The sequence below is a fragment of the Diadema antillarum genome, unplaced genomic scaffold (genome assembly GCF_040938485.1).
Source record: "Diadema antillarum isolate AM-2024a unplaced genomic scaffold, OU_Dant_1.0 seq00001423_RagTag, whole genome shotgun sequence".
Classification (NCBI taxonomy): Eukaryota; Metazoa; Echinodermata; class Echinoidea; order Diadematoida; family Diadematidae; genus Diadema; species Diadema antillarum.
Window position 1 is genome coordinate 197,879 of NW_027272175.1, and position 11,673 is coordinate 209,551.

Sequence of the window (11,673 nt, forward strand, 5' to 3'; positions counted from 1 at the left end):
TTGTCCATTGCGGTCTGAAAACAAGTAGATGAATATAATAATTAATAATTATAATAATAACAATAACAACAGTGATAATGATAATAATAATAACAACAATAATAAAAAATAATTCCATAAATAATTAGGTGATACTTAATTACATCAATATTCTAAAGCTCTATGAAGCTGAATACACAACAAAATCACACATATTTCTTTAAAAAAAAACATATTTTAACGTGTCATGTGTTTTTAGTATAATTCAAATGAAAAAGAAAACCTAAAGGAAGAAAAACTAACTTTAGGAACTGAACATACAAAATTTCACATTTATACTTTGATCACTATTCAATTATTTTTCAATAATCTAAAGGAAAATGAAGGAAAACAAGCAACAAAATATTGGTTCGTGTGAAACTTGATGTAGCTCACGGGATATTGACTGAAATTATGCATGGGATCAGCGCACGGGATAGCCATATTACAGCTTCGACAGCCGAACGTCGGTTCGGGTAAGCATACATCCACAAGAAGATCAAGATTGAGAACCTTGTCGGACTTCAGTACGCCTGCTTGCACTTTCTTTTTAATGTTCTGAATGGTAGTCATGAACATGTAAATTCCAGACCATGTGCCGCATAGGCAGGCTGGAGGGTTCAACTACCGATGTCATCTCAGTGATAGTGAAGATTGTTTACCACTTTTGTACAGTCCCATATACAAGAGTTTGAGTGCGTTGGTGATAAAGAAAGCTACTTTTAAATAGACGCGACGTAAACATCACACCAAAATTACTCGCAACGATTATTTTCAATTACAACAACATAAAACATGAAAAAAATGTATGACCTACGGATAATTTTCCATAACTTGAGGAATACGAAACGCACGAGTGGAAAAAAAAAGCTGAAAATCTCGGCCAACAAGCATTCGAAACTCAGCTTTTCTGAAGTTGGCCGCTGCTGGCCGCAGTGCAGATGAAAGCGTTTGTAAAGACGAGACTTCGATCTTCAAATTCATATATTGCACATCATGGGGATATTTGCGGAATTTTACTTGTCATAAGCAATGAAAGCGTTTGTAAAGAGACGAGACTTCGATCTTCAAATTCATATATTGCACATCATGGGGATATTTGCGGAATTTTACTTATCATAATCATAACTTAGCTAATTGAATATTCATAAAAACACATAATCACATCATAACTCACCCATCTTTTGTCCGATTTTCGTGATTTTTTTTGGAGAACAAAGAGAAAAGCCAGCAGAATCGATTGAACATAAATGCGCATGTGCATGGGATATTACTACATACTGTGCAAGCATCGACATGCTACAGCTCCCCAGCCCACGCCATGCTCACACGGTCGAGTGAGCAAACACTACAGCACAGAGCGGCATCACACCTCTCGGATAAAGGGAGGGGAAATGGGACCATTAGGACCCAGGGGACGGTGTTATCAGTGAAATATCTGTACTTTCTCCTTGCGCACTAATCCGCTGGCATGCTGTGCATTTTTTCCTGCTCCGGCGTTGTATCTCCTTCTGTTTGAAGCTCCTTGATTCAGCATTCAGGTTTCTTTGGAATGTGTGTACAATATGTATATAATTTATGTATTTATGCATATTAATGTTTATATTTTCTAATAAATTTGTATCAAAATACCGAAGTCAGTGTCACCGTCTCTCTCTTTCCATTACATTAGTGGACTTGATATATATGTAAAAAACTATTGCTGAAATTTTGTGTGTATTTTAATATACCAAGTACATGTACAGTCATTCACGTCACATTGTTTTTCAAAACATTTGTCCCTGCTCATTGCTGAAAAGTAATGGCTTACTGATTAAAAGGAAATTGAAGCCAACAATGAGACTAAAAACAAAACCATAATACATTGTATTGTATGTGCAACTGGTAGGATGTAGACAGAGGTTTTTGTTGTCACTATGACTGTGCATTGTGATGTAGGGAGATGTTGGGTCTGTTGGCATTCTGTTCATACACTGTACAGTACATATTTGTACAGAGCTTGTAACTTCCAACAGTTTTCAAGATTTGCTTCCTCTTATGTCTGTATCTGAACTCTAGGTCCAGCAGCAATGACATGAATTCACTGTTAAAGGAATGATATAGTTATGGTTGAGATGGGGCTTCAGGTTTCCAACTTTTTGTGTTTGTGAGATAACGAGAAACCTCTTATGAAATGTGAAAGAGCATACAGGTCTAAAAGTGAAAGTTTATTTTGAAGATCTTTAAAATTCAAAGTTTATTTGATGAAAATTGGTTTAGAGATGGCTGGGATGCAAACTGTACCTAAGAACAAAGAGGTCCTAGTAAAAGGCGGGACCCACCTTTTACTAAAGTCGCTTTGTTTTACTTTGTTTTTTGATACAGTATCTCAGCCATTATTATAACTGATTTTCATCAAATAAACTTTGAATTCCTCTTAGAATTGTATGCTCTGTAACATTTCATATTAAAGTGGTTTCTTAGTATCTTGCAAAAAGTCAAAAGCTCAATCCTCATCTCAACCAAATACTATACCATCCCTTTAAAGACCCATCATGTGAGGACACCAGTCAACTCAATTAGCTAGGAAATCTAGTTTAGGAGCTGCTGTGTAGCCCCCATGGTTCTGCGTCCTGTTTCTCTTTCCCCTTTTTTTTCTCTTCCTAATATTGCTCCTGTCCATCTCTCTTTCCTTCTCTCTCTCTCTCTCTTTCTCCCTCTCCTCATGTTATCAAAAACACAACTGAATATCACGTTTCAGACAATACTCTTTACCTGCAAATGATCGTAAGTTTTATTTGCTCAATATTCCATTGTATACAAATGAGTCATCTTTTCTCTCCTGCACTCCAGTTTGGGGAGGACACAAAATGACGAAATGCTTCATAAGCAGCTTCATTAACCCGGCCAGAAGCAAGTAGCAAAAGTTCTTGACCAAGGTTGTGTTGGAGCCAACGTTTAGATGTACACTGTACGCTGTAGTTTACAGTTTGTGTGTTGCTATGGCGTTTTTGTCTAAATGAACATTGTATGAATGTACATTAAACCTTAAACATCAGTGAAAAACAATTTTGTTCCAAACGGCCCATAGCAAATGATATTCTGCTTGCATAGATCATGATTATGACATCTCTTTTCAATAGTGGACCAATGTGACCTATGACCAATCAATGATTCTAAAGAGACTTCAAAACAGGCCTGGCAAGTCAGGTCTTCCCTACAGGGCTTTTAATACAAAGTCAGGTCTTCCCTACAGGGCTCCCTACAGGGCTTCTAATACATTCCATTTTGATAGTTTTTCCTACACACAAAGTGTATCATAAAGGCATCACAAACAAAAGAAAGTTCTCTTCAGTTGCCTGTCTGGTTTCCTGTTTGTTTTTCTTTGTTTTTAATTCAAAGTTCATCAACCTTTCCAACTTCCACAATGTCCTAACACCAAAACTACATATCCTAAAGTTGGTTGATTTGTTTGTCCTTTTCCTCGTCATAATATTCTCACTTTTTAAAAAAAAATGACTAGTAAACTGTTCTGGCCTAGTTTCAGTTCATAAAGCTCCAAGGACACCCAAACCAAACCCACACATTATTACAGCATGAAGGTCCCCACATAGCATTCAATACAGTTTCCCATGGCACAATCACTGCGAACTGCATCACTTTGGACCGTAGTGGAATGTAACAGTCATGAGACAATGCAAGGTGATATTGGTGTCAACAATTTACTGTCACGTAGACTGCACAGGACTGTGATGCATGTCTCAATATTTAAGTGACAGTGGTGGAAGTGAAAATTGAACCACTCATGACAAGTGTGAGCGAACATGCACAAAATGTCTACCGGTATTTCACGGCCGTTTCAATGTCGGCAAATCATCACGAGTACAAACTGGACATAGATGACTCAACTTTGAATTCTTTTGTTTTGCTGTCTTTTCAAAGCAATCAACTCTATTTGTACCTTGGTAGCCACAAAGAGAGAGACAAAAATTATCCTGTTAGTGTGTGTGTGTGTGTGTGTGTGTGTGTTTGTTTGTTGTTGTTGTTATTGTTTCCTTTGGTACCTGCTGGATATTCGTACAGAATGAAATCATTCTGCAATTGACGATGCATTTGCAATATTTGCATATAATTTGCAATAAGTGATGCAATATTACAACACTTTTGTTCTGGAAAGTGAGAAAATATTGAAGTAACTTTTCATTGATAAAGCAAATGGGTGCCTTTTTTACATCATCGATGGGGTTACCAACCATGACTTTCTCCACCTACTCGGTAGATGCCTTGCCAAGTGATTTGTTGAGAATCAAACAGCCTATTCACTTCTGTGAGACACGTACAATAGGATTATACAAAAAACTTGCACTGACTATACTTCACTGCTGGTACAAAGAGTACTTTGGCCCTTAGTAGTATAAGGCTTTGCATCGGGTATAAACATCGTGGCCATGTACAATTATCGGTATCAGATCATTGCATGGACGGCAGAAAAGCTTTGCAAACAGCTTGAATTTCAGATAAGAAATTGATCTCATCTCCAAACTGATGCCCGTTGCAGGTCTTGTGTATAATATCATCTTCAAGAGTGGACAGAACAGCATACAAAATAATGAGTTTCCAGAGTGATCATGATGTCATACTGTAAAAGTAGAAATTTTCACGCATTTCGCGCAACCAGAAGCTAGCATGAAAATAAAAGCACACAAACATTTTTGCATGCCATAAATATGTTCCATTACATAATGATCTGATTCTGTGGGATTAAAGACATGGCAGATCTTACCCAGCTGAGCTGAAAAGATTATGCGAGTATATCCACTTTTATGGTATCTATGGTAAAATACGAGGTTGGGACAGGACGGCCGGGTCAACAATGTGAAACATTATCCCTCGGCTGGCTCCAAGAAGGTGAAAAAAATGTATTGTGTGTATGATCTATATGTTGAGTGAAATTGGACAGCATGCTGCCGTCATTTACTGTGCCTCATATCCTGTTAAAGTTTATCTGCACCCAAACTTGTCCTTTTCTTATCAGTGAGTGTGATGCACTGTGGCAGTCCATTGCATTCAAAGAAAAGGGTTCACCTACAAGTAGTGGTGAAAGGTTCACACAGAAAAGTTTCTGAAAAAAATAAATAAAAACAAATAAACTGAAATTAATGGGTCTGATAAGATACTATATGCACAACATGTTAACTGGTCATTCCCATTATTTGCATGTGTCCCTGCTCACAACAAAACTCAGGAAACGGGGACAACTTGGAGAAAATAATGGAAAATTTGGATTAGCAATAGGAAATTTCACCTATCATCAATACATCACTTATTAACAGGTTTTGACAAACTAGGAATACAAGGTCAAATGAAGTTTCTTCTTTCCTAAGAAGTAGGAATGTTCCTATTACAGTCAAACCTGTCTATAGTGACCACCTGCCACATATGACCACTTTACTTTTTCATCTCTCTTTGGTGGCCATTAAAGACAGGCCTGACTGTATACTGTAACAGTTGGCAGGTATGTACATAGTGTATTTTCAGTATGGAATGTAAGCAATGAGAACAGGCTTGACTTAGTCTGCTCTTCAGACCCATCTTTTTCTTTTCTTCTCAGTATCATACAAAGTGGTAATTAAATGGATGAATGAACAATGCATCTGGCGACACTTTGTGGCGGAGGCATAAAAAAAGCCATGACAAGAAACCATAAGAAGGAGAAATTTAAAAAAGGCACAGATATTCTTTAAGCAGGATCAGCACAGTACCTCCTCAGACAAACAATGTGTAAATTCCACTCCGATCATGTAGAATACATTGTACTAGCATCAAGCCATCGCTCGATTATTTCATAATTCACAATATCACATTGACTTTCAGACCACTCTGATGATAATTATACCAGTATTATATGTCATAATCATTATCAGTCATATTTTAAACTCCATTCTTTTTAATTGGCATTCAAGTATATTTTTTTTCACGCCATATATATATAAATGTCATTGATTCACATACAAAAATATTACTCAAACATTTTAATATTCCAGTCTCATTTGTACACATGCTGTTTGACATATTTCCATAGATGATGAGAAAAAAAAGCTTTTTTGTTTTTAATATTTCACTTTAAACATTTCACCGTAAAACACCTAACCCACACTGCTTCTTGAACCTGCTCATTTTTCATATCTGAAAATATATATATGACACTGAAGTTTGATAAATCCATTAACGCGTTGAAGACGAGCTAATTTTGCTATTACACACGTTTCCCAAAGACAAGTCTCACATGAGTGGGGTAACTCGGGACTAGTCTACAACGGTTTAAGAGGAAACTATACATATGTAACTGAATGACAAGCAAAACTGATGGTATGTCCATAGACTGTTTATTTCACACTATAATTTCTTTTAAAGCATTCTACAGAATTACACATACCCTGATATAGTATATTGAAAGTCCTATACCAACACATCCGTTGTCCTTACGTACGAAGTCTGCAGGTCCATTCTTCACAAGAATTAACAAATTACTTCCAACACACAGCAAAACAAACACCTACTGTGAGACAGAGGTTTAAGTTTGGTTACAATCACAACATGTTGACAACTAAATAATGTTAGATTCCTCATCATTTCAATGATGATAAGCTTTTTACACAAATAAAGCACACAATTTCTCGATCACATACGTTATATGCAATCAAACTCACATCAAATAAAACCCAGTAATGTTCACTGTGTGAATCACAAACAATAACATTGCTGAAAGCAACTCTACCAAATTCACTGAATCAATTTTTCAAATAAATAAACGTATTGCCTCCTGATACATAAAATACATTAAATATATTTTGATTCAAAATTATATATGAATGTAGGAGTATGAAAACATGATACACATACCTTTAAAGTCAATGCACGTACAGCAACTGGCATTTGTTAAAAAAAATACATCAGTAACATATTATGAACACTTGCATGTTAGTACATGTATTGACGAATCTCTCACGTTAGAAGATATGGAAAAAAAATGAGCTAAATGTGCAACATGTCACATAAATGATATTGCACCCATCAGAGACATTAAACATCACAGCATTTGCAAAACTCTTTGGAAAGATCGCCAGAGTACGCCTTACTATCGTCATGGAATACACGTACCACTTTGGTGTCTGCGTACATTGTAGGATGCTACAGTGTAACTACGATTTTACAATGTTCCAATTTTCCTTAAAAAGGAAAGAGACAAAACCACAACGGGAGGAGCATTCTGAGGCCATGATATTGTCACTTGGACTAATTTGCTTATGTGCTGCCAACCAATATTACTATTTGGGGAATTTTTTCTTATTTCAATTCATTTTTATCGAGCCCATCGAAGGTGCGGGGAGACTAAAGGGATCGCCTGCGGCGTCTGTCCGTCCGTCGTCCCTCTGAAACGTTAAAAAAACTTGAATAACTCTCTAGTGAGGACTTTAATTTCAATCAAACTTTAGGGAAGAGTGTGCATACAAAATTTACACATTTTACCAAACATGAAGGTCACCTCAAGGTCAAATGTCACAGGCAGGGGTCAATGAACTTCAGGGCCCAATTTTAAGTTTTTATGGCGCGTTTCAATTATGGCTCGTAACTTTTGATGTATATGTCCGTTTGTTACCAAACTTGGATGGTAAATGTCCCTTGGGGAGTTGAAGGTCACCGCAAGGTCAACGGTCACAGACAGGGGTTAACAAACTTTAAGGGCCCAATGTTAAGTTTTTACGGCGCGTTTCAATCATGGCTCATAACTTTTGATCCATATGTCTGTTTGTGACCAAACTTGACTGGTAAATGTCCCTTGAAGTTGGGGAGTTGAAGGTCACCACAAGGTCAAAGGTCATAGGTGGGGTCAATGAACTTCTGGGATTAAAAAAAACATTAATTTCTTCTGTGCGAATGGGCGAGACACATTTTGGCACTTGCCTTGTTGTATTCTCCATCAAATCTTAACGACTTAAATCTTAACGACTTGGTAGCGTAGGGATTCATGGGTGGCCTGTTGCTGGAGTACATTCGAAAATCACAAATAGTGCCTGTCAGCTGATACGTGCATCATAGCATATGCTTACCGGCAATGGTCGATTCCAGTCAAGATTCTTCAGCTCTAGAGATCAGTGATAAACGTGTAGAAAATGCAATATCGGGACTCTCTGATATATCCAAGCCAGGCCAGTCTCCCCACTCCATGGTATTCCCACATTACCGGGTCATACGTAACTTTTACCAGTCCGTCTATTTGATTTCAATTTTTGGCTGCATTCTAGTCAACCTGGACATTAAAGGGGAAATCCAGTCCAAATATAAGTTAGCCTGAGAAGAAAGAGTAAAATATTACGAGTTCAACGGTAAAACTTTGATTGAAATCGGGTGAAAAATAAGGAAGTTATGACATTTTGAAGTTTCGCTAATTTTTTAGGAAACAGTTTTTGAACAGTCAATATGAATATGCAAATGAAAAAGTGAGCATGTCATCCCCTCGCAACTTGCCATATAGTTTGTACACAAAAATTTGACATTTCCATTTTTTTTTCAATCAAATGCAATTATGCCTGATGCTCAAATCCTGATATATCTCACTAATCACTATTCTGAAGCTATTCAACCAGGAATAACATCATGTTTTAGACTTCAATAACAGAAACATTTAATTTTCGTCATTTTTTTTTTGTACATAATCATGGAAAGTTGTGAGGTTATGACATGGTTAGCTCACTCATTTGCATATTCATGCCCACTGTACAAGAACTGTTTTGCAGAAATTAGCAAATTTTCAAAATCAGACTAAACTTATTTTTGGACTGGATTTCCCCTTTAAAACAAATTGTCAAATCAACACCAAAGCAGATGTAGCAGATGTTTTGACACACCATTAGCCGTCTTACAGTGAGCCGTACAGGGTTCAAAGTAATGTTAATATGGTGATAACATCATCACAGTAAGCATTATTTGGGCACCCGTCCCGCTTCATCATGAATATTGATCATCTACATGTATCCGTAATACCGTGGAAATACATGATTTTTACATTTCCCCGCAGGGTTTTTACATTTTCCGGCAAATCTGAACATTTTTCCATCTCCCGGCGAGACGTTTTACTATCCCCCGTTGATGCAATTTTTCGAGGTTTTTATATTTCCCGGCGATACGTTTTTACATTCTATGGCACGTATCCAGCGTTCTGCCATTTACTAGTACAGTATCTTACTGCCTGATGAATATTCATGATGAAGCAAGACGGGTGCCCAAATAGTGCTTACCCCATCACGTTGCAGACAGCAAGATTTGGCTCCTCAAGCATAAGCTGTCATGGATGCAGATAAAATGCCCCTTTGAAATGGCATTGTTTGGTCGATTGTTTAAAAAAAAAAATCTACAATGTCCAATCTAATCTGAACTATATCTTTAAACTTATGCTATAACTATGTACATGTACATGTACACGTACAGGTGTATATGTTTGAATACGATTCCTCTGCATCTACTAGAATCTGTGCGTAGTAAAAAAGAAGTCCCACAAAATCAAATTTATCATAATCTTGCAGACAGCAAGATTTGGCTCCTCAAGCATAAGCTGTCATGGATGCAGATAAAATGCCCCTTTGAAATGGCATTGTTTGGTCGATTGTTTTAAAAAAAAAATCTACAATGTCCAATCTAATCTGAACTAAATCTTCAAACTTATGCTATAACTATGTACATGTACACGTACAGGTGTATATGTTTGAATACGATTCCTCTGCATCTACTAGAATCTGTGCGTAGTAAAAAAGAAGTCCCACAAAATCAAATTTATCATAATAGAAAGACAGTAGAATTGATTAATAAGTTACAAATAGATGTTAGAATATGATTTTCTAATAAATCTTACTTTCTTCACACAATTTGATAGGAAAATACCTTCAAACAGATCAAAATTTCAGAAAAAAAAAGGTGTATCATACATTTTCTCCTTATTGTAATTAAATGCGTTATATGGTAATTCAGTTTAAAATCCTGGAGAGCCAGAGCACATTCTCTGACCAACATGGACACAATGTGAAAAATCAACACACAGGAAAGCGAAAAGAAACCTTGATGAGCTGCAATGCTACAGCGGCAGAGACTCCAATTCCCTCGCTTTCGGCGGGAGGTCTACCGCTTTGAGGTGATTTTCTAAAAATCTCCTCGCTCTCCCACTTGAGTTTGAATTTCTCCTACTCTGGCTGTGTGTCTGCTGAGCTTAAGACATATTTTCTCTCGCTTATGATACGGCTTTGTCCTGCCCTTACTACCGGTATGTGCTTGTCATTATGTGAAAAAAAAACCTAGGATACTGTAAAGCACAAAATTTTTGCAGCATGAGATTTTCCAAATTACCACTGGCATTCAATGTATGTAGCGTAAACAAGGACTTTTGCATGCATTTAAATTTTGCAAATCTTGGCTGTAACAAAATTCAGGTAATTCAAATGCACACAAAAATTTCTGGTTTTACTGTAGTACCAGAAAGAATTGCAGAGCTTCCAGGGCCCTCCAGCGGGCCGTGGGCCACGTCCACAAGGAGTGCTGTGCTTGTGCTCATGATGATTGTGTGCATGTTTGCACAACCATCGTTTCCCGTTCCCTAGTGGGTCTGGGCGGGAGAAACTCCCATTTTACAGACGCGTGGAGTTGGAGTCTCTGCAGCAGTGACAGTCATGGATAAATGAACGCAAACTTTCAATGATAAAAACAAGCTTTGCCTATTCAAATTACTGCACCATCAATAACATTAACCCGTTGAGGACGGGCTGATTTTGCTACAACACGAATTTCCCATAAACTCTTGCTGAGTATACTCTGGACTCGTCCTCAACGGGGTAAATTGGCATTTGTAGTATTTGGTACACATCATTTCATGAAATGTAATAATAAATTCCTGTAAAAGACAGTATAAAAAGAGTACAGAACACAATGATGACAAAAATGTTAATATACATCTTTAGAAAAAGAAATAATAAAAGAGCTCCTTGGGTCTCTGAAACTAAGCAATGCCCACACAGAAGAATTCTTCTAATATCAATGTAGAGCAATTAGGGCCTATATGTAAGAGAGATTTCTTTTAAAAATGCACACATCAGTAAATTGAATGTTAATGTTGCTGGCACAGACAGTGGAATGTTATCAAAACAATGACAGTTCAATGAACAGAGTGAGCAAAAATTTCTCTGGTTGAATTCAACATGATACCCTGTTGGCTAAATTCAATGTCCATTTCAACCCTGTTGAATGATTGATGTACAGAATACCCAGTGTTCCTGGAAGCAGTATTAGACACCCTTTCCATTACACTCCTACATAATGCAGAGGAAAGCATTTGGCAGATTCACCATTTATCTCTACATTCCTTAATCCTCCATAAGGTAGTGGCACTTGCCACAATGTATATTTTCTGAAGTATTTGTATCTTTTCTAAAGAATTACAAACCATGATTCATCACATAAGATTATAAAAATAACCCTGTGCTTGCTCATCTAAAATTAAATAATGGATAGAATTCTCATTAATTAATACAAAAGTAATATCTAACCACACATTTCCAGTATTCTTTGTTTTTTCTTCAAATGAATTTTGACATCCACAAGGAAATGATTAAGTTCACTCACCATAAGCAT